The sequence below is a fragment of the Schistocerca serialis genome, chromosome 6 (genome assembly GCF_023864345.2).
Source record: "Schistocerca serialis cubense isolate TAMUIC-IGC-003099 chromosome 6, iqSchSeri2.2, whole genome shotgun sequence".
Taxonomy (NCBI): domain Eukaryota; kingdom Metazoa; phylum Arthropoda; class Insecta; order Orthoptera; family Acrididae; genus Schistocerca; species Schistocerca serialis.
Genome location: NC_064643.1, coordinates 747087493 through 747112974, shown reverse-complemented (window position 1 = coordinate 747112974; position 25482 = coordinate 747087493).

Below are 25482 nucleotides of genomic sequence, written 5' to 3'. Positions count from 1 at the left end.
ACGGACCATAACTCCAGGCGTAAGTCCAATGTGTCTAGCAAGCTGAAGGGTTGGTTGCAGAGCCTCAGCTGGTCCCCTTCCAACCAACACACGACCATCACTGGCACCGAGGCCAGTGGAATGCACGCTACAGCCGGCCGCTGAGGCCGAGCGGTTCTAGGCGCTTCAGTCCCGAACCGCGCGACTGCTACTGTCGCAGGTTCGAATCCTGCCTCGGGCATGGATTTGTGTGATGTCCTTAGGTTAGTTAGGTTTAAGTAGTTCTAAGTTCTAGTTGACTGATGACCTCAGATGTTAAGTGTCATAGTGCTCAGAGCTATTTGAACCATTTGAATGCACGCTACAGGGCATCTGACTCGGAGCTTTCCTTGAAGTAGACTGTTTGTAACAGCTCGTTGCGCCACTGTTGTGGCAAATGCTGCTGCAGATGCAGTACACGATGCACCAGAGCCGTACGCCTAACGCGATTCTCTTCCCTCTCGGTAGTGCCACGTCGCTGTCTGGAGCTCATAGTGGGGCTCCTTGCGCTGCTTATGCCACTTGCGCGTAATTTGAACAGACTTCATCTTTCGGATGTACACTACTGGGCATTAAAATTGCTACACCACGAAGATGACGTGCTACAGACGCAAAATTTAACCGACAGGAAGAAGATGCTGTGATATGCAAATGATTAGCTTTTCAGAGCATTCACACAAGGTTGGCGCCGGTGGTGACACCTACAACATGCTGACACGAGGAAAGTTTCCAACCGGTTTCTCATACACAAACAGCAGTAGACCGGCGTTGCCTGGTGAAACGCTGTTGTGATGCCTCGTGTAAGGAGGAGAGATGCGTACCATCACGTTTCCGAATTTGAGAAAGGTCGGATTGTAGCCTATCGCGATTGCGGTTTATCGTATCGCGATATTGCTGCTCGCGTTGGTCGAGATCCAATGACTGTTAGCAGAATATGGAATCGCTGGAATCAGGAGGGTAATACGGAACGCCGTGCTGGATCCCAACGGCCTCGTATCACTAGCAGTCGAGATGACAGGCATCTTATCCGCGTGGCTGTAACGGATCGTGCAGCCATGTCTGGATCCCTGAGTCAACAGATGGAGACGTTTGCAAGACAACAGCCATCTGCACGAACAGTTCGACGACGTTTGCAGCAGCGTGGACTATCCGCTCGGAGACCAACCAGGGTGCACGAATGGCAGAACGTCATTTTTTTCGGATGAATCCAGGTTCTGTTTACAGCATCATGATGGCCGAATCCGCGTTTGGCGACATTGCGGTGAACGCACGTAGGAAGCGTGTATTCGTCATCGCCATACTGGCGCATCACCCGGCGTGATGGTATGGGGTGCCACTGGTTAGACGTCTCGGTCACCTCTCGTTCGCATTGAAGGCACTTTCAACAGTGGACGTTACATTTTAGATGTGTTACGACCCGTGGCTCTATCCTTCATTCGATCCCTGCGAAACCCTATATTTCAAAAGGATAATGCACGACCGCATGTTGAGGTCCTATACGAGCCTTTCTGGATACAGAAAATGTTCGACTGCTGCCCTGGCCAGCACATTCTCGGAACGTCTGGTCAATGGTGGTCGAGCAACTGGCTCGTCACAGTACGCCGTTCACTACTCTTGATGAACTGTGGTATCGTGTTGAAGCTGCACGGGCAGCTGTACCCGTACACGCCTCCAGGCTCTGTTTGACTGAATGGCCAGGCGTATCAAGGCCGTTATTACGGCCAGAGGTGGTTGCTCTGGGTACTGATTTATCAGGATCTATGCACCCAAATTGCGTGAAAATGTAATCACATGTCATTTCTAGTATAATATATTTGTCCAATGAATACCCGTTTATCAACTGGATTTCTTCTTGGTGTAGCAGTTTTAATGGCTAGTAGTGTGGAAACACGCTTACCAACATTCATTTATGTCGCACAATTCCTTCATGGTGTTGCGATTTTTTCTCCGCGTTTGTAGTTGACTTCTTTAGATAGATACGTACGTTCCGCTGGTGTTATACACCGATACGGCCTTACCCAGTGCTAAGGACTCTCCGTCTCTCGTTGTGTGTACATACCGAGCGGCAGGGCGGAGTTTTCCGCTGGCAGTCCTTGGCTAGCTGGCTGGCCGCCTACCTGAGGGCAGCCAGCACGGGCGCCCCACGCTGCGCGGCTGGAACCCTCGCTGCGCTTCCGATGGCGCGCCGACCACTCTTGACGGCTCAATGATGGAGCGCCTGTCCGCACCACGAATACCTACCCTTCCCCTTCCCTTCCCCTCCGCCTCCCCCGCATCCTACCGGCCTGCCACAGTGATACCACCTGCACGCCTATTCACATCGACGGACAGACAAAGAACGAATCGTGTCGACAAGTAGGTGGCCCTCACATAGACCAGATGGCGCAAGAAGTAACTTGTGAACTGTGCACCTAACGCGGGCTGTTCGGAATGTAAGGTCCGGCAAGTCGCGGAATAGAAACCACAGTGAAAATCAAAAATGTTTTATTTGCAGCAGTTTGCTCCACATTCCAGCTACTTTTATACATAGTCGCCGGACCGACTAAGACATTTTTCGTATCGTTCTACCAACTTTCCAATAACACGGAGTATCTCCCATGTGGCTTGTCCAATATTGTAATTAATAATTATTTTGGTAAGGATATGGGAAAGGAGCGTTTCTAAAGAAGAGAAATTTGTTAACATCGAGTATTGATTTAAGTGTCAGGAAGTCGTTTCTGAAAGGATTGGTATTGAGTGTAGCCATGTATGGAAGTGAAAATGGACGAAAAATAGTTTAGACTAGAAGAGAATAGAAGCTTTCGAAATGTGGTGCTACAGAAGAAATCTGAAGATTAGGTGGGTAGATCACGTAACTAATGAGGAGGTATTGAATAGGATTGGGGAGAAGAGAAGTTTGTAGCAGAACTTGACTAGAAGAAGGGATCGGTTGGTAGGACATGTTCTGAGGCATCAACGGATCACCAATTTAGTACTGGAGGGCAGCGTGGAGGGTAAAAATCGCAGAGGGAGACCAAGAGATGAATACACTAAGCAGATTCAGAAGGATGTAGGTTGCAGTAGGTACTGGGAGATGAAGAAGCTTGCACAGGAATGCATGGAGAGCTGAATCAAACCAGTCTCTGGACTGAAGACCACAACAACAACAACAACATGGGAAAGGAAAGAATTTATTTAATTTGTATAATAATGGGTAAGGTCACCGACGAGTCTAATTTTTTTTACAATTGTCAGCACCTTTAACCCACACTGAAACAGATTCCGATTCATTTATTTTAGGATGATTCCTGCTCGTGAGGACGAAAGGCATGGTCGACAGGTAATATGATTTACCCATACCTCCGTTGTAGACCTCTGCGACGTGAAATGTCCTATAAGCGATGACGTCACGGCTGTTAAAACTTTCAAGCCATGGAACTTTATCGACTTTATGTCCACGGACGAGGGCTACGGTTACCCAGCTGTTATCGTGCTGCAGGGTATCATTGTTGCTAAGGGTAAAGTTCAGTACTCCATCACTGAATAATGATGGACCATGAAGGACGACTTGTCCACCCACATAGTTCTCGGTATTAACAGCAATATTGTCTGTTGTCTGTATAAGTAATGAATCTGGTAAGAAGGTGTCAGTCTTCGTCCAGCCTCGTAAGCAACAGCACTGGACCGCTCACACAGAAGATGCCACGATATTATAGGAAAAAAACGCGTACCCGCCTTTATATAAAGCAATAGACAATATTGCTATGAATACCAAGAACTATGTGGGTGCACAAGTCGTCCTTCATGGTCCATCAGTATTCTGTGGTGGAGATCTGAACTTTACCCTTAGCAACAATGATACCCTGCAGCATGGTAACGGAGTTCTAGGCCATCTTTACGTACTCATCGTGTGCTCAGAACTGAAAAGAGCGACGTAACGCGAGCGACAGGCATACTAGAGACCCTGTTCAACACACTATGCAAAACTTCAACTTTTTCACTGTCGTTTCCATTTCACGACCTACCGGGCCTTACTTTCCGAATAGCTCTCATACGTATCTGTTAAACAACGCGCATTCCGACCACTTTCCCAAATAGTTATGCGCGGATGAGAAAAATGGTTTCTGCAGCAGCAGTCGCTGAAATATTGTAAACCACTTTAATCCGTTCGGTACACTGGAATTCTGATGGCCTGAAATTCCGTATGCTGAAGTCGGACCTCGTAATTCATATCCCGTTGTCTAAGAAATCGGAGACCGATTACGACCACAGTTTGATATAACATACTGTCTCATATTATTGGTACGTTCTTATGTTAAAACTTCCTGTCGTAATTACTGAAATAGATTTTGAGAATGTAGTATATTTCCTTAACATTGGGAAGACAAGTGAAGTCATGTTACATCTTATCACCACATCTTGCATGTCGTTAAACTTTTAACCGTATAGTTTGTCTATGAAATGTATGTTAATTCACCATAATATTAAATCATTATAACGAGTTACACTTCTCAGTGTAACAGGCATTGCACTGCGTCCTTGTAAAGGTTTTTTTAAGAGTAACGCTGATAGCATCACTGCCTAACATTATTTATATTGTACGTGATACACAAACAGGATTAAAGCCATGCAGTGAAGATGGCAACAGACTAAGAATCCTAGAACAACCTACAATTCGTTTTTGGAAGTTTTTGGGAATTACGTAAGTGACCTCTTTTAATGTAAAACGAAATAGGAATGTCTCAGACGAATATAGACGTCGCTACATTTCTGTCGTATTTAGTTCCAGTAATGTGCGATTATTGTCTTCAAGTAAAGAAAGTCATAACGTTACGTGTACGTCAACTCTTTAGAAGAGTGAGAGACGAAGTAACAACGCTGAAGTGTTTCACATGGGCCAGCTACCGTATGTAAGGTGAGAGAACTACAGGATTTTATGGTTTGGGATGGAAACAGAGAGGGAACTGCGGATAGCGCAAAGTATTCTCTCTCTCTCTCTCTCTCTCTCTCTCTCTCTCTCTGTGTGTGTGTGTGTGTGTGTGTGTGTGTGTGTGTGTGTGAGAGAGAGAGAGAGAGAGAGAGAGAGAGAGAGAGAGAATGAAACTAATTGCTTTGCAGCTCATTATGCACTGTCGAAAATCTCGAGAGATGGAACGAGAGTTGTTAAGTTTGCTCTGCGTAGCCTTTTATCCACTAGTAATAAACTGATAATTACGAAAATTGGGCAGCGCTCAATTCCGTAATAATATTAGTCTTTCCCGTTAAACACACTATGTTCCTAGATAGAAATTCCAGTTTAATCGCAATTTTTTTTCTCTTCTTGTTTGGCAACAGAGACGCCAATTACGTGGTGGTCCATGAAATTTGTTAACATGCATCTGGGAATGAACAGCAGACACTAGCCTATGTTTATGTCATTTATGGTTTCCTTGTTGGAGTCAGAAGCACTGTAGAAGGCCATTAAACACGAAAATAAATCTGTTTTATGATACTCAAATTTCTTGGCCGATTTTTATACGAGAAATGAACGAGAAAGGAGAAGAGGGGAAAGAGGAGTGGGGATATTTGTGTTTTACGTCTCCTTGGTTCAAATGGCTCTGAGCACTATGGGACTTAACATACGAGGTCATCAGTCCCCTAGACTTGGAACTACTTAAACCTAACCTAAGAACATCACACACATCCATGCCCGAGGCAGGATTCGAACCTGCGACCGCAGCAGTCGCGCGGTTCCAGAGTGAAGCGCGTAGAACCGTTCGGCCATTCCGGCCGGCCGTCTCGTTGGGATCGATGCCATTATTCAATGAAAGCTAGACCAGTCGTCTGAACACACCACTTCAGCAATCATCTGAAGTGATTTCGGGACACGACGGAAAGCTAAACCATGATAACCTGATCTTAGAAGACCGGTGACTTTAATTGTTCTAAGATTATCATCAACAATACAGATACATTGACTGTTTTGTATTGCAAATAAATATTTTAAATAGTGACATATGAGCGTGTTATTATAAAAACAAACAAAAGTATACTAATTTACTCATACTGGGTACATTTCAGACTGTCTGTTGAGCGTGAGCAAAATGCTCGACGGGTGACGTTCGCGTAACTCTTAAAGACGCGAGTTCTCGGTGGTTAATCACTATGGACGCTAGCTGGGTGCTCCACTACGAGCGCGGGACAAACGAGCAAAGCAAGCAGTCGAAATGAGACTAGATCACCGACGAAGGAGGTCAACATTAAAACATCGTCGGTGCAAGGTGAAACTGAATGTTTTTAGGCCTGTCGTAGTTGCTGCTAGCAGATTAAGATCGTAAGGGGAATACTGTTAAGGGGTATACTGCTTAAATTTCTTGGCGAGGTTACAAGACTGTTAAGACGGAGCGTTGCAGGAAGCTGTCAACGGGCGTGGATCTTTCTGCAAAGGACACAATCACATGTTCTGCTTCTTCGGGGTATGTTATCTTCTTCCTCCTCCTCCTCCCCCCCCCCCACCCCCCCTCCGACACTGCAACTAAAGACTTCTTCTCTTTCCTCGGAGGAAGAAACCATTGCGTGGAGGGAATTTCTAGAATGATGACGAGGTGAGTTTCGACCTGGAAAGTTTTTTGAAAAAACAATATGCAGTTTTGTATACCCGAGGTCTCCGCCAAGTCATCCATCATGGTGAAAAATTTGTTGCGTTGACGAATGAGTATGTGGAGAAGGGCTAGAACCATTAGCGAATACCGTGGCCGTACCTTGATTCTTTCGATGTTAGAAATTTGTTATTACTCTTCAAATACTTTAAAGTTCCCGTACAAAGGCTATCTGTAATCAATAGTATCACATGGTGTTGAGCCGTGGTAAAAATTCCTGTTTTGAAGAGCGCGCCGCAGCGCGTAGTGTGAAGCAGTCGCCCCCCGTTTCTGGCGGTGGCGCCGCTGTGGCAGTCGCAGCTTTGTTGTCTCTCTCTCTGGTGGGAAAGGGGAAAGGTTGCCTGTCCACGTGCATTTAAGGGGCGCTATGAGCTCGCCAGTCGGTCAGTCTGGGTCCGTCTCTCGTCCGCATTTGTTAGGCAGCTAGTGTCTGTTGTTCGGAGTGTTAGTATGTCTGTCGTTCGGATCAATCTTTAAAGCCGGAAAAATGGGAATCTTTCCACTCCGCCAGTAAGAGAACTCAGCGAATCAGCGAATGGTCGCCCGGTCGGGGCTTAGCTCCTGCATCTGAGTCTGCGCGTTAGGCCGCCAGTCTGCTCCAGTTTGCTCAGGCAATGGTCATTGGCGGTTGGATCAATTGGTTGGTCGGTCGCGCACTGAGGCACAAGATGACTTGTCGGTCTTGAGCGTCGGCGCATGTGAGGTCGCCACGTGAGTCCAGTGGGCCGCGGCGTATAGCGAGCGGTAGTGACTTCGCGGTCGACACGAGAGCAACAAGAGTCAGCTGGCTGGCTGGCTGGCTCTGAGCACTATGGGACTTAACATCTATGGCCATCAGTCCCCTAGAACTTAGAACTACTTAAACCTAACTAACCTAAGGACATCACACAACACCCAGCCATCACGAGGCAGAGAAAATCCCCGACCCCGCCGGGAATCGAACCCGGGAACCCGGGTGTGGGAAGCGAGAACGCTACCGCACGACCACGAGATGCGGGCCAAGAGTCAGCCCACGACATCAGTCTGCCCGGTGCGAGCTGCGACGCCGTGAGGCGGGAGATCGGCGCGCCTTCCTGCGTCCGTTGAAGCGGCTGGCAGCGGACAGTTCGGGAGAGGGATTTGGGGGTGCTGCGCCAGTTCTTCTCAAGAAATCGCAGTTTATTAGAAGTTAAGTGATTGGTGGTATGTTGTTACTCTTGTTAAATTGTACTTGTTTTCTTGGTGAGGTCACCAGCCGCTTTGCTTTGTGGTCGTGCCACCATTCTTCTCCGTTTGCCCACCCGCGGGAAGGTGGTTGCTTATAAATTGGGTAGTCCGCTTTTCGCTTGTGGAGTAGGGGCGGGTTAGAGCAACCTGCGGTTCGGGTTGTTCGGTAATCTCCCTATCAATCTACCGTACTTTAGTAGCTGCCCCTGTCATGTTTGTCAGATTTGGTGTGTTAAGGAATTTATTGCTTGGAGTGTAATGGCCTAATACCTGAAATATGTTTTGATCATTTTGGTATAAGACTTTTCTTTAGAAGTTAAAAAAGTTGCACCTTCGGTGGCAACTGTTAGTGTTTTGTACCATTTCCATCCCTGCTACAGGGGGGGGGGGGGTTGCATACTTTGTGTGCTTGTGTAAATTTTTAACGCTCTTAGTTTAAAGCTATCTGGTGTGTTGCGGATTTGCACCAGTGCAGTCTTTCAGAGGCTGTTGTGAGCGGTCGTAACTACGGCCGTGTCTAAAGGGAGCGGCAAGGTTCTCTGCCTGAAAGCTCATACAGTCAAAACTGGTTCCTTTCTGCCTCTGAATAAATGTTAACTTTGATATTTAGAGGGTGGTTGCTGATTATAATTTTAAATCTGTTTCTTTTAAAAAAATGCTTTTAGGCACTATTAAAGTGAATAAAATTCCCATTTGTGCTTACATAGTGTGATTAAATGTGTTAATGTTCTTGATGAATCGCTAGCAAATAAAATAAATTCTTAAGAATATTCTTTGAAAATAAACCACGGTCCAGATGTCGCTTCATGTGACGCTGTGAAAACGACTGTAATTTTCCCCGGCGACTTGGACTCGCAGTCATGTGATGAGGAACTGTACTCCCTGACAGCTCCACTTGTTGCTATCGTCTGGTCGACCATCGACACTCGTGCGTCAGCCGCCTCAGCTACGGACGCTGGCGATGACAACGCACTCAAACCTGTCAACTTCACGGAGATAAATACGGGATGTCGGCTTGAGAGATGACCTCTTGCAAATCGATGCGATTGACATTTAGCGACGGAGTTCTGTACCGCCCGATACGGAGTACATACGTCAGCGTGATGAACGCGGGAACGGCGCATACGCGGCGTGCCTCGTACTATAGCCGCTACCGCTGCGGGCCGGCGGGCTGCGTCCTCCGTGACGTATGTATGCTCTTTAGCGGCAGGAATGCGGTGCGGTGCGGTGCGCAGGCGCACACCCAGCTGTCCAGGGGTCGAGTCCGAGACACGTCGGCCCTACAGCTGCACTACTCAGCGTCCACCGACCTTTCTTAAGCGACTCCACAATGCGATACCAACACCCGACATAAGGATTTCTAGAGACTGTTTCTTAACTTATCTCTAAGGCAGTGACGTCTTAAGCCCGGATAATACAGGGTTGATGTTGTTGTGGTCTTTAGTCCTGCGACTGGTTTGATGCAGCTCCCCATGCTACTCTATCCTGTGCAAGCTTCTTCATCTCCATGTACCTACTGAAACCTACATCCTTCTGAATCCGCTTACTGTATTCATCTCTTGGTCTCCCTCTACGATTTTTACCCTTCACACTGCCCTCCAATGCTAAATTTGTGATCCCCTGATGCCTCAGAACATGTCCTACCAACCGATCGCTTCTTCTAGTCAAGTTGTGCCACAAATGTCTCTTCTCCCCAGTTCTATTCAATACCTCGTCATTAGTTATGTGATCTACCCATCTAATCTTCAGTATTCTTCTGTAGCACCACATTTCGAAAGCTTCTATTCTCTTCTTGTCCAAACTATTTATCGTCCATGTTTCACTTCCATACATGGCTACACTCCATACAAATACTTTCAGAAACGACTTCCTGACACTTAAATCTATACTCGATGTCAACAAATTTCTCTTCTTCAGAAACGCTTTCCTTGCCATTGGCAGTCTACATTTTATATCCTCTCTACTTCGACCATCATCAGTTATTTTGCTCCCCAAATAGTAAAACTCATTTCCTAACCTAATTCCCTCAGCATCACCCGATTTAATACGACTACATTCCATCATCCTCGTTTTGCTTTTGTTGATGTTCATCTAATACCCTCCTTTCAAGACACTGTCCATTCCGTTCAACAGCTCTTCTAATACTTTGCTGTATCTGACAGAATTACAATGTCATCGGCGAACCTGAAAGTTCTTATTTCTTCTCCATGGATTTTAATGCGTACTCCGAACTTTTCTTTTGTTTCCTTTACTGCTTGCTCAATATACAGATTAAATAACATCGGGGAAAGGCTACAACCCTGTCTCACTCCCTTCCCAACCACCGCTTCCCTTTCGTGCCCCTCGACTCTTATAACTGCCATCTGGTTTCTGTACAAACTGTAAATAGCCTTTCGCTCCCTGTATTTTACCCCTGCCACCTTTAGAATTTGAGAGAGAGTATTCCAGTCAACATTGTCAAAAGCTTTCTCTAAGTCTACAAATGCTAGAAACGTAGGTTTGCCTTTCCTTAATCTTTCTTCTAAGGTAAGTCGTAAGGTCAGTATTGCCTCACGTGTTCCAACATTTCTGCGGAATCCAAACTGATCTTCCCCGAGGTCGGCTTCTACCAGTTTTTCCATTCGTCTGTAAAGAACTCGAGTTAGTATTTTGCAGCTGTGACTTATTAAACTGATAGTTCGGTAATTTACGCATCTGTCAACACCTGCTTTCTTTGGGATTGGAATTATATTCTTCTTGAAGTCTGAGGGTATTTCGCCTGTCTCGTACATCTTGCTCACCAGTTGGTAGAGTTTTGTCAGGACTGGCTCTCCCAACGCCGTCAGAAGTTGTAATGTAAGTTTGGCGCACGAAATGTGTTACCAAATGTTTCTTTCACAATTTACGACGCACATTAGATATCTCGCTGGGATCTCTACAGCAGTACCAGCAAAGCTTGGAAAAACAAATCGGTTACGAAATGACGTGTAATTCACGATACTGCCGCTAGGAGACCAGTAAGCAGCAAGGGCTGACAATGGAAGACTGACGACACAGCAATGATCGGCAATTGTGTTACTTTTTCATGAAACGAAAAGCCTTGTTGTGACTCGGAGGCGTTTTCGACAACAGTTTAACACACGATGGATCCCTTGCTAGAAGACCATCCACAGGTTGTACGATAAATTTGTACAGGAAGGAACAGTATTGGAAGCGAAGCGACTTCGGCCTACGTCTGTTAGTTCGCCGGAGAATATTGAAGCGGTACGAGTTGCTGTACAGAGAAGTCCCGGGAAATCGTGTAGAAAGCAGCAGTGCAACTGGGAATATCCAGACGCTCCGTTCCTCGCATTCTTAAAAGTGATCTCCATATGCAACCATACAAGATGACCCGTGCACAGAGACTACTGTTTGCTCAGTGGGCGGAGGATAGGGAAGTAACTCTCAGCAACGTTTGGTTTTCAGACGAGGCGCATTTTCATTTAGACGGTGTGGTTAACAAACAAAATGTACGCTTTTCGGCCATTGAAAACCCACAATTGCTTCATTAACGACAACATTATGCTCCGAGGATTACAGTGTGGGCAGCAATATGCAGCCACGGACTTATTGGACCCTTTTTCTTTGAAGAAACAGTGAACAGCGAGCGTTATTTGAGCATGATTCGCAATAACTTCATTCCACAGATTCTTGCTACTGCTTTGCCCTTCAACACGCAGTGGTTCATGCAAGATGGAGCAAGGCCACATACTGCAAACACTGTGTTGGAGTTTTTACACGAGCATTTCGACATGCGGATCGTTTCGCTCAGGTTTCCAGGTCGTTTCAATGACGGACTAAATTGGCTCCCGCGTAGTCCAGACCTCAATCCATGTGACTTTTTTCTTTGGTGGTACCTAAAGGAAAAAATTTTCCCGAAACGTCCATGTGATTTAATGGGGCTCAGAAAACTTATTCTTCAAGCTTGCAGTGAAATTACGGAAGACTTGTGCCGTAGGGTAATCACTAACTTCAGTGTTCGTTTGAAGGAAGTTAGGAAACGAAATGGTGGACATATTGAACATGCGCTGAGTTAGAACAAATATCCATGGACGGCTCTTCATTGTAGTATATGTTCCTTTCAGATTGTATTGACAAGTTTATATTCAAAAACAAAATGGTAACACATTTCGTGCGCCACCCTGTATTTAATTGATGGTTTGCGCGATGGCTCCCGACTACAGATCAAAAACCGACCGAACGAGGTGGTGCAGTGGTTAGCACACTGGACTGGCATTTGGGAGGACGACGATTTAAACCCGCTTCCGGCCTTCCAGATTTAGGTTTTCCGTGATCTCCCTAAACCGCTTCAGGCGAATGCCGAGATGGTTCCTTTGACATGGCACGGCCGCCTTCCTTCCCCATCATTCCCTGATCCGGTGGGAACGATGACCGTGCTGTTTGGTCCCCTCCCTCCATATCAACCAGCTAACCAACCAATCATAAACGCATTGAGTATGAGTCGTGTATTGAGGGCTGTATACGTTAGAAATCAAGGCACCATTGTGATACCAGTACTATACTGGCTGAGGCCCAGAGAAAGACAGGCCCTGGCGGTTGCCTCACAGCAAGTGGCACTACAGTTCTCTGGAGTGCCAGCACCCGTCTCTGGCGGGAAGCGAGTGACCATTTCAGAAGAGTTTAATATATCTTGACAGCGAGGCATGTTTCAATGCCTGCAAGTTCTCGATAGCACACGACAAAATTAAGACCATTCGTTGATACCTTTTCAATTACATAATGTTTTCCTGGGGGCCCTGCACGGAGCCGAGCGTTCGCGAAGTGTGGCAGACAAGCCGGCTAGTGTGGTGACCTCACGTGTATCTCGCAGCCCCGTATACGTCTTCCTTCCTCCACGCTGTAGTTCCGGGAGTATGGCGAGTTTGAAAGCGATGGCGTTGCGTTCGGTCGCTTCCTACTTATCTACTCGTTTCCTATTAAGAGGAAGATTGAGTCTAGAGAAAGTTCGATGCTACAGTCCACACTGTCAAATGCAAAAAATCATGTTATTATTTAATAAATTTACAGCTTTCTTTGAAATTTTTTTTATTGCTGTACCTGCCATGAAACAGGGAGCACGCCTCTCCTCGGTTTCTCCTTTTCATGTAAGCTCCTGACCACGCTTTCGTCTTTTTATGTATTAGTCTGAGTCACTCGGCACTAAAATAGCTAATAAAGTTAATGTCATCTGAACGTCAAGCCTTGAAATAGACATTTTGCCACACAAAAACTGGCCGTGGGAATGCTTGGGGGGGGGGCAGCTTTCTGAGAAGCCTAACAACTATGCGTGTCTTCAAGCAAACATACAGCGAAACTTGCTCCTTGTGACACGGGATTTTGGTATGGAGTTCTAGAAGTACCACGAACTGACGACACCTTTGTGATCGCTGAAGTGTTGTTTGGTCTATCCGAACGACGGTCCTTTTAGATTTCCCTCGAGAGGAAAGAAAGCTGGAGACCTTAATTGCGAGATCAGTTCCAATAATTCCAATTCTATTAAAATTGTCTGGAACTACTTGCCATTGCAGCGTAAAGAGCACACGTAGAAATGTCATCTGCTATACACAATAGTGGAAGAACTGGTGAAATTACTAACAATAAGGAAACTGATGGCTCCAATAAGAAAAATGGTTCAAATGGCTCTCAGCACTATGGGACTTAACATCTGTGGTCATCAGTCCCCTAGAACTTAGAACTACTTAAACGTAACTAACCTAAGGACATCACACATATCCATGCCCGAGGCAGGATTGGAAGCTACGACCGTAGCGGTCGCGCGGTTCCAGACTGAAGTGCCTAGAACCATTCGGCCACTGAGGCCGGCAGGCTCGAATAAGAAGATCATGTGCTCTCTAAGATTTTCTAGGCGTTATTGATTAATCGTAAATTTTGATAACACAGTCCACGGAGAGAAGCAATCTGATTCTATATTAATAAATGAACAGACGAGATCACAGTAACATTTCTTTTTACAAGCCATCTTCAGAATCTTTTCGCCCCGTATGGCTGGTGTTGGCGGCTTCTCGGATTTTTCGTGATAGCACGATCGTACAGTCGTGGTATTTTCGGTTTTTCTTCCGAGTTACTTCTGTTTTTCTGCACGACATTTCGATAACCGCTGCAACACTCACTGCAAACCGTAGATGTCTAGGACTGAAAAAACACTGACGAGTTACTATAGAAACGTTAACAAAATCGTGTTAGTCGTGGTAGAGCACGTTTAGCCGCACCAAGTTTAAAACAGTCTTAATCGCAATTTTTTTATTGGAGTGACTGGACGGTTTCGAATCTTTCATAGAGTCATCCTCAGACTCGTGTAACTCGTCTGACAGTGTCCATCCACCGCTCTGGAGTCTGAGGATGACTATTAGAGAGTCGAAACCGGTCACTTACTCCAATAAAAGAATTGCGATGAAGACTGTTTTAAACTTCAATTTCAACAAATTTTAAGATCACTGACAATGTTTTCAAAAAGTTTACCTAACGAGCTATTGTACTCGTCTCATTAAAAACTACGCCTCCGACGATATCTCCAGCTCCTAGTAACCCACTTCTTCTCATAGCATGTGCACGATCTATGATTTCTGAATGATATTAAGTGTGTGTGTGTGTGGTGTGTGTGTGTGAAATCTTATGGGACTTAACTGCTAAGGTCATCAGTCCCTAAGGTTACACACTACTTAACCTAAATTATCCTAAGGACAAACACACACACACACCCATGGCCGAGGGAGGACTCGAACCTCCGCCAGGACCAGCCGCACAGTCCAGGACTGCAGCGCCTCAGACCGCTCGGCTAATCCCGAACGGGTGATATTAAGTAAATGAGAGCTCGAAACTGCACAAACTAGATGTAAGTGCAGCATCAGCTACACAGCCGCAGAAAACATTACCATAACAATGTTCTATGAGGATATCAGCTGCCATTACTTGTTGCGACTCAGTGCATGCAGTCTGCACGAAGAACAACATCTGAGACGGTTTACGTCGGAGACTGTTACAATATATGCTTCATGAGTATACAGTTCTGCCGTTTACGACCTATTGAGCTCTAGGCGAAATAATGAAACGTGCAGCGCGTCCCATAAATCAGAGCCCTTAATGCAGTGCGTTATTCCTGGCCTAAGTGAGTCAAGCACCATTGCTTACCAGGTGACTCGGCATAGTAATTAGACTGGACGCACAGAACGCAAGTGTGTGCCACGCGAGAGTACACAAGCGGCCTGCACGCACACGCGTAGCCATAGGCTCCAGGCGTCCTTGCCAGGCTCGTTAGCGCAGGTAAGCAGCCCGTGGGCGTCCGCAACAGGCTGCAGCTGCCTGCCTGCACTCCTGCACACAGTAGAGGCGTAACTGGAGCACGGCAGCCAGCGTCATGCAAACTGTGCACAGTGAAGTTTGGGCCCAGGAAAGGTCGAGGAAAGGCTCACTAGTCCCCAGACTGATCTACTCATATTGTCAGGCATCTACATCTGCATACATAGTCCGCAAGCCAGCGCACGGTGCATGGCGGAGGGTACCACGTACCACTACTATAGGCATTTCCTTTCCGGTTGAACTCGAAAATATAGCGAGGCAAAAAGTACTATCTACAAGCCAGATCAAGCCAGAGTACGATCCCTAATTTCTCTCATATTATCTTCGTAGTCTGTATGCTAAACGTACGTAGGCCTCAAATGCCGGTTCCTTAAATTTCCGCAATTTCTTCAATATCTGTCTTTAATCCGACCTCGTGGGGATCCCAATCAACAGAGCAGTACATCTACATCTACATCCATACTCCGCAAGCCACTTGACGGTGTGTGGCGGAGGGTACCTTGAGTAATTCTATCGGTTCTCCCTTATATTCCAGTTTCGTATTGTTCGTGGAAAGAAAGATTGTCGGTATGCTTCTGTGTCGGCTCTAATCTCTCTGATTTTATCCTCATGGTCTCTTTGCGAGATATACGTAGGAGGGATCTCCGTTGGATCTTCTCTCTCTCTTCTATCAACCCTATCTGGTATGGATCCCACACCGGTGAGCAGTATTCAAGCATTGGGCGAACAAGTGTACTGTAACCTACTTCCTTTGTTTTCGGACTGCATTTCCTTAGAATTCTTCCAATGAATCTCAGTCTGGCATCTGCTTTACCGGCGATCAACTTCATATGATCATTCCATTTTAAATCACTCCTAATGCCTACTCACACATAATTTATGGAATTAACTGCTTCCAGTTGCTGATCTGCTATATTGTAGCTAAATGATAAGGCATCTTTCTTTCTATGTATTCGCAGCACATTACACTTGTCTACATGGAGATTCATTTGCCATTCCCTGCACCATGCGTCAATTCGTTGCAGATCCTCCTGCATTTCAGTACAATTTTCCATTGTTACAACCTCTCTATATACTACAGCATCATCCGCAAAAAGCCTCAGTGAATTTCTGATGTTATCCACAAGGTCATTTATATACATTGTGAATAGCAATGGTCCTACGACACTACCCCGCGGCACACCTGAAATCACTTTTACTTTGGAAGACTTCTCTCCATTGCTGCGTTCTGCTATCTAGGAACTCTTCAATCCAATCACACAATTGGTCTGATAGTCCATATGCTCTTACTTTGTTCATTAAACGACAGTGGGGAACTGTATCGAACGCCTTGCGGAAGTAAAGAAGCACGGCATCTACCTGGGAACCCGTGTCTATGGCTCTCTGAGTCTCGTAGACGAACAGCGCGAGCTGGGTTTCACACGATCGTCTTTTCGGCGAAACCCATGCTGATTCCTACAGAGTAGATTTCTAGTCCTCAGAAAAGTCATTATACTCGGACATAATACGTGTTCCAAAATTCTACAACTGATCGACGTTAGAGATATAGGTCTATAGTTCTGCACATCTGTTCGACGTCCCTTCTTGAAAACGGGGATGACCTGTGCCCTTTTCCAACCTTTTGGAACGCTACGCTCCTCTAGAGACCTACGCTACACCGCTGCAATAAGGGGGGCAAGAACCTTCGCGTACTCTGTGTAAAATACAGCGAAGGAAAAACTACTATCCAGGAGCTAGCGTACCATCCCTAATTTCTCTCATTTTATCTTCGTGGTCTTTAAGCTAGATATACGTTGGCGGCAGCGGAATCGATCTGCAATCGGCCTCAAATGCCGGTTCCTTAAATTTCCGCAATAGTACCTCGCGAAAAGAGCGTCCTCTTCCGTCTAAGCATTTTCAACTGAGTTTAAGAAGCATTTCCGTAGTACTTGCGTGCTGATCGAACCTACCGGTAACAAATCTAGCTTCTACATTACTTCAATGTCTGTCTTTAATCCGACCTGGTGGGGATCCCAATCAATAGAGCAATACTCTGGAATAGATCGCACTAGTGTTTCACACGCCGTCCCATTTATAGATGAGGTACACTTTCCCGAAATTATTCCAAGAAAACGACTACCCATTCCATTTCATATCACTTTCAAACGTCCGCGTAAATATTTGATTGATGTGACTGTCTGAATCAGCACACTACTAATGCTGTTCTCTAAGTTAGCGGATTGTTTTTCCTACTCATCAGCCTTAATTTACATTTTTCCACATTTAGAGCAAGCTGCACACCAACTGGAAATTCTGCCCAAGTCACCTTGTATCCTCCTACAGTCACTTAATGACAACACCTTCCCGTACCTCACAGCGTCATCAGCAAACCTGCGTAAACTGCTCTTCGCCCAGTCCGTCGGATCATTTATCTGTACAGAGGATAAGAGCGAACCTGTCAGCCGGCCGCGGTGGCCGCGCGGTTCTGGCGGTGCAGTCCGGAACCGCGGGACTGCTACGGTCGCAGGTTCGAATCCTGCCTCGGGCATGGGTGTGTGTGATGTCCTTAGGTTAGTTAGGTTTAAGTAGTTCTAAGTTCTAGGGGACTTATGACCTAAGATGTTGAGTCCCATAGTGCTCAGAGCCATTTGAACCATTTTTTGAAGCGAACCTGTCACACTTTCCGAGTGCGCTCCTGACGATATCCTTGTCTGTGATGAACATTCTCCATCGAGGACAACCTACTGGGTTCTATTACTTAGAAAGTCTTCCAAGCACTCACATGTTTTGGAACCTAACTCGTATGCTGGGACTTTCGTCAACAGTCTGATGTGGGGCACCGTGTCCAACGTTTTCCGGAAACATGGAATCTACCTTTTGCCCTCCATCCGGGGTTTGTAGGATATCACGTGAGAAAAGGGCAATCTGAGTTTCGCACATGCTTTCTAATTCTGTGCTGATTTCTGGACAAAAGCTTTTCTGTCTCGACCTCAAACCGATGATAAGGATATTGGTTTATAATTACGGAGGTCCGTTCTTTTGACTTTTTTTATACAGGGTCGCCCGCTTTTTTTTCCCAGTCGCTTGGGGCTTTGCGCTGGGGGAGAGATGCGCGGTAAATGCAAGGTAAGTAAGTGCCCAATGCCGTAGAGTACTCTTTGTAAAACCGAATTGCGTTTCCATCTGGGCGTGGCGACTTACCTTTCTTTCAACTCTTTCAGTTGCTTCCCTATGCCTCGGACGCCTGTTTCCATGCCTAGGTAAAAGAGCCGCGGCTTCTTATGTGAAGAAGAGGATTGGAGATTCAGGAACAAGACGTCTAATGCCAAAATTTTTACTATCGGAAATGATTATAACTTATTTATTTTCTGTTGGACCCAATTACAAAGTTTTTGCTTATGACTAGAGCTTCAGAAACTAAAATGGAAAACATAAAAACCAAATAACAAACCAGGAATTTAAAAATCGTTTCTCTTCTACTTGACGAAGCATACTTTAAAATAAATATAAAATATACTCGTGGATCAGCATATGATGCAAGTAAAGTACTTCAGATGCAATGTCGTACTAACTGAAAGGCCCGAACTGTGCAGGTGTACAGGAGACATTAGCTATACGTAGCTTCTCCTCACACTTCCACCTCGTCCTCCATATGTGACTTCAAAACAAGAAAACATTTTTCTGAGTAATTTGAATTCCGCGCGTCGTTTTCATTATAGCCAAGTGGATCACGTATGAGAACCACGAAACTGTATATTAAATAAGATATATTTCAAACGGATATAGGGACGTACTATCATAAAACAGCTCAGACAAAAAAAAAAAATTGTTTCCCCGTGTGGTATAGATAGTTCCGATTCCACAGTGTAGGTTGGCACTACGAGAGCGGAAGATTTTCGCCGACAACAGCGCCCTCTAGCCGTCGCTTTGCATCTCTACAAGCGTCGCTCCACTTTCGCCCAGTTCATGAACAGCAGACGGCCGAGAACCATCGCTTTAGCTTAACTTGCTATAGACAATTTCTTTTCTGGACTTCGGCTGCACACCTATGTGCATACTGTAGTAAAACCTCTTTTACTTTACTTGCAATACCGACGTGCTTTAGCTCACCTGCTCCTACTCGTTTCCTTTCATTCGGCCTCTTTGTCAAAATGACTCTGAGCACTATGGGACTTAACTTCTGAGGTCATCAGTCGCCTAGAACTTAGAAGTACTTAAACCTAATTAACCTAAGGACATCACACACAGCCATGCCCGAGGGAGGATTCGAACCTGCGACCGTAGCGGTCGTGCGGTTCCAGACTGAAGCGCCTAGAACCACTCGGCCAGTCCGGCCGGCGTCTCTTCGTCAGATTACAGGAGCAGACACCCACGCGCCGCCTTTCAGGCGGGATACAAAACACCCAGAGGGCGCGTTTTTGTGACAGGCAAAAAAAATTCTGGCACGAGAAAACGGGAAGATGGCAGGTGAAGCAATAGAAGAATAAGAAGAAGAAGAAGAAGAAGAAGAAGAAGAAGAATCGAAAATATTGCAGGGCACTGAAATGAAATGGGGCAGAGGAGTACGAACACAAATCAATAGGATTCGATTAGGACTGTGTTCGGTAACAGCTCCATAAGATATACTGCTCCCTGGTGTACAGGCGCGTGTTTCTTGCTTTCGGCTACTAGCTGCAGCCACTCGTTTTGCCAAGTAAGCCAGCGCAACGCAAGTGTAACGAGTATATTTCGCTATCTTTGCTTATTTGTTTCAGGTTTGCATTGATCGGCAATAAAACAATTAAAAAAATCGCATTATTGTTACTAGTAATGCGACTTTGGAACGTGTGTTTTCCATATTTTGAATTATATCATGCGAAAAATAATTATTGAATTGTGCACATTTTACTTCACAGTAAAGGACGTGTTGATCTCAATGAAAGAATAAACAGACTAAGCAGCGACGAGCATTAAACAAAAAAAAAGAAGGAAGATGTTGGCTGAGGAAAGAGGCGAAGTTGAAATCTGCCCTGAGCGTCTGTTACCTCAGGTACACCAATGCGTAAAATTGTTCAAATGGCTCTGAGCACTTTGGGACTTGACTTCTCAGGTCATCAGTCCCCTAGAACTTAGAACTACTTAAACCTAACTAACCTAAGGACATCACACACATCCATGCCCGAGGCAGGATTCGAACCTGCGACCGTAGCAGTCGCGCGGTTCCAGACTGCAGCGCCTAGAACCGCTCGGCCACTCCGGCCGGACAATGCGTAAAAGAAATAGTTAAATGCACTACTGGGGAAACAAATATATTACTAGCTTCTTGAATGGATTCCATAAATGACGAAAATACTAAAAATCAGCACTAACTAGGGAACTTCGGTAAATGAAAAATATCTGCACATACACACTGTCGGTGAGTGCAGGGAAATACACTGCCTGACAAAAAAGGTGAAGCATCCAAAAGAGCTGAAGGAAACGAAATGAAACTTCACAGGTTGAGAGGGTATGTGATGTTACAGCAAAAAATATATTCAAAATTGGAAAGATCTTGGCAGTATGTCTTGCCTCTGGCGTGGATGTGTCCACGGGTTTGGCTGGGTTGTTAAAGAGGTTGTACCCTTTCCTGCGGCAAGTTGGTCCTTGACTTTCTGGATACTGACAGAGGGGCCGAGCTGACGTCGGACCTGGTTCCACAGATGTTCTGTCGGGGACAGATGCGGGGATCTAGATGGCCACGTGAATAATAGGAAGGACAGAAGACTAAGGTTTAAGGTCCCGTCGGTAGAGACGGAGAACAAGCTCGGATTCGTTCAAGGATGAGGAAGGAATCGACCGTGCCTATTTCAAAGCAACCATCCAGGCATTTACCTGGAGCGATTTAGGGAAAACACGGAAACCCTAAATCAGGATGGCCGGATGCGGCTTTGAACCCATGTCATCCCGAATGCGAGTCCAGTGTGCTAACCACTACGCCACCTCACTCTGTAGCCACTCAACAACACGCAGGCACTGCACGATTCGACCCGCCAGCCAAATGAACACCGGCAATGAAGCCCCTTTCAGACACTGTCAGGTCCTCATAACGCTGTGTCACACAGGTACCCGACATCTAGGTATCAGCCAGTGCCTGACGTCCTTCACGCCTATTGTATGCCTTGCCAGGCCTTGTAACAACAATAAACGCGAACAACAATTATGTACTATGGTGGCCGTTCTACAAGTCAGAGAGAACTGCAACTTCAGTCATTTACATACAGGTTGATGGTGTGTGCGTGTACAAACTTACAGTGACATTCGACCATGTCTTCTGGTTGCTTCACTTTTTCTGATACCATTATGATACGCTCACATCGCGAACGGTGAGCGAGGAAGGCGGCAATTGACGATAAACCACCGCATGAGCTCGGATTCATCTGATTCTCCCGTCGCGATTACGCCGCGAGATGTAAGTGGAAGGAAGTAATATATTGTCCGGCCCTTCCTGGAACGTACGCTCTCGGATTTTTAACAGTAACCCCTCCGAGATGCACAACGCCCCTCTTGCGGCATCTGCCGCGGGAACTTCGCACTTACTAAGTGATCACATGACTAATTGCATTTCTCTTCTGCTTTTCTTCTCTATGTCTGAGTGGTAAGGATTCCAAACTGACGGATAACAACCAAGAACCGGTCCAAGTAAACTTTTATTAACTACTGAATTACATTTCCTAGCATCATTGTACTGGCACCCACTTTTCACAATTATTTTTATACGATTGTCATACTTAAGGTCGGACCGGACACAAATTTCTATGTGTATTACCGTTATTAAGGTGTACAATGATTTATCGCTCATCGAGTAATGAGACAATAATGGGTCTATCCACCTAATGATGCTCAATACATCTACACTACTGGCCATTAAAATTGCTGCACCAAGAAGAAATGCAGAAGATAAACGGGTATTCATTGGACAAATATATTATACTAGAACTGACATGTAATTACATTTTCACGCAGGTTGGGTGCATACATCCTGAGAAATCAGTACCCAGAACAACCACCTGTGGCTGTAATAACGGCCTTGATACGCCTGGGCTTTGAGTCAATCAGAGCTTGGATGGCGTGTACAGGTACAGCTGCCCATGCAGCTTCAACACGATACCACAGTTCATCGAGAGTAGTGACTGGCGTATTGCGACGAGCCAGTTGCTCGGCCACCATTGACCAGACGTTTTCAATTGGCGAGAGATCTCGAGAATGTGCTGGCAAGGGCAGCAGTCGAACATTTTCTGTATCCAGAAAGGTCCGTACAGGACCTGCAACGCGCGGTCGTGCATCATCCTGCTGAAATGTAGGGTTTGGCAGGGATCGAATGAAGGGTAGAGCCACGGGTCGTAACACATCTGAAATGTAACGTCCACTGTTCAAAGTGCCGTCAATGCGAACAAGAGGTGACCGAGACGTGTAACCAATGGCACCCCATACCATCACGCCCGTATGGTGATGACGAATACACGCTTCCAATGTGCGTTCACCGCGATGTCGCCAAACACGGATGCGACCATCATGATGCTGTAAACAGAACCTGGAATCATAAGAAAAAATGGCGTTTTTCCATTCGTGCAGCCAGGTTCGTCGTCGAGTACACCATCGCAGGCGCTCCTGTCAGTGACGCAGCGTCAAGGGTTACCGCAGCCACGGTCTCCGAGCTGATAGCTCGTGCTTCTGCAAACGTCGTCGAACTGTTCGCGCAGATGGTTGTTGTCTTGCAAACGTCCCCATCTGTCGACTCAGGGATCGAGACGCGGCTGCACGATCCGGTGCAGCCATGCGGATAAGATGCCTGTCATCTCGACTGCTAGTGATACGAGGCCGTTGGGATCCAGCACGGCGTTCCGTATTACCCTGCTGAACCCACCGATTCCATATTCTGCTAACAATCGTTGGATCTCGACCAACGCGAGCACCAATGTCGTGATGCGATAAACCCTAATCGCGATAGGCTACAATCCGACCTTTATCAAAGTCGGAAACGTGATGGTACGCATTTCTCCTCTTTACACGAGGTATAACGACAACGTTTCACCAGGCAACGCCGAACTGCTGTTCGTGTATGAGAAATCGGTAGGAAACGTTCCTCATGTCAGCACTTTGCAGGTGTCGCCACCGGCGCCAACCTTGTGTGAATGCTCTGAAAAGGTAATCACTTGCATATCACAGCATCTTCTTCTTCACGGTTAAATTTCGCGTCTGTAGCGCGTCATCTTCGTGGTGTAGCAATTTTAGTGGCCAGTAGGTTTGCTGGAGAAGGGATCTTACATAAGACTGTTGTACGTCAACACGCGCACGCGCCGAGCTTGGTGCACGCCACGAGGATAATCGTCGTGAGGTTGTGCCGCGGCTGCGCTGACGGAAGGAAGAAACAAGTGCGTAGCGTAGCGCTGGCTGTCGGCAGGTAGCGCGCGCGCCCCCGCGTTGTTTGCGCCGGCGGCACTTGTTAACACGGCGCTGGTAGCCGGCCCGGCGGCCGCCTTGTTAGCGCACGGCCGCGATGTATTCCGCCGCACGCTCGGCACACCCATAAATTACCCCGACTTATGGACACAGTCGGCCGCCACCGGACTCTGTCCCCGCGGTTGCCCCGCCCCCTGCAGCAGGCCGCTCTCCATCGGCGCGGAACAGGCTCCATGACGCGGCCGCTCTGGGTCAGGGGCCAGCCGCACTGCATCGCATGGATCCGCTTCAGGGCAGCGCCGCGCGACCGGTGTGCCACTGGCCTCTGAGCAGACGGTACGACATTAGTGCGCGGCAGAGCCCGGCCGGTGTTGTTCGACTGTCTGGTGCAAATCTACTGCAGTACGGCGTCTTGTGCGTCTTCGTGTTGTTGTTGTTGTTGTTGTGGTCTTCAGTCCTGAGACTGGTTTGATGCAGCTCTCCATGCTACTCTATCCTGTGCAAGCTTCTTCATCTCCCAGTACCTACTGCAACCTACATCCTTCTGAATCTGCTTAGTGTATTCATCTCTTGGTCTCCCTCTACGATTTTAACCCTCGACGCTGCCCTCCAATACTAAATTGGTGATCCCTTGATGCCTCAGAACATGTACCGATCCCTTCTGGTCAAGTTGTGCCACAAACTCCTCTCCTCCCCAATTCTATTCAATACCTCCTCATTAGTTATGTGATCTACCCATCTAATCTTCAGCATTCTTCTGTAGCATCACATTTAGAAAGCTTCTATTCTCTTCTTGTCTAAACTATTTAACGTCCATGTTTCACTACCATACATGGCTACACTCCATACTAATACTTTCAGAAACGACTTCCTGACACTCGATGTTAACAAATTTCTCTTCTTCAGAAACGCTTTCCTTGCTATTGCCAGTCTACATGTTATATCCTCTCTACTTCGACCATCATCAGTTATTTTGCTCCCCAAATAGCAAAACTCCTTTACTACTTAAAGTGTCTCATTTCCTAATCTAATTCCCGACTTAATTCGACTACATTCCATTATCCTCGTTTTGCTTTTGTTGATGTTCATCTTATATCCTCCTTTCAAGACACTGTCCATTCCGTTCAACTGCTCTTCCAAGCCCTTTGGTGTCTCTGACAGAATTACAATGTCATCGGCGAACCTCAAAGTTTTTATTTCTTCTCCATGGATTTTAATACCTACCCCAAATTTTTCTTTTGTTTCCTTTACTACTTGCTCAATATACAGATTGAATAACATCGGGGATAGGCTACAACCCTGTCTCACTCCCTTCCCAACCACTGCTTCCCTCTCATGTCCCTCGACTCTTGTAACTGCCATCTGGTTTCTGTACAAATTGTAAATAGCCTTACGCTCCCTGTATTTTACCCCTGCCACCTTCAGAATTTGAAAATTGTCAAAAGCTTTCTGTATGTCTACAAATGCTTGAAACGTAGGTTTGCCTTTCCTTAATCTATTTTCTAAGATAAGTCGTAGGGTCAGTATTAACTCACGTGTTCCAATATTTCTACGGAATCCAAATTGATTTTCCCCGAAGTCGGCTTCTACCAGTTGATCCACTCGTCTGTAAAGAATTTGCGTTAGTATTTTGCAGCTGTGACTTATTAAACTGATAGTTCAGTAATTTTCACATCTGTCAACAACTGATTTCTTTGGGATTGGAATTATTATATTCTTCTTGAAGTATGAGGGTATTTCGGCTGTCTCATACATCTTGCTCACCAGATGGTAGAGTTTTGTCAGGACTGGCTCTCCCAAGGCTGTCTAATGGAATGTTGTCTACTCCCAGGGCCTTGTTTCGACTTAGGTCTTTCAGTGCGTCTTCGTAATGAAGATGAAATGAAGTGATTGGGACAAAACAAAACAT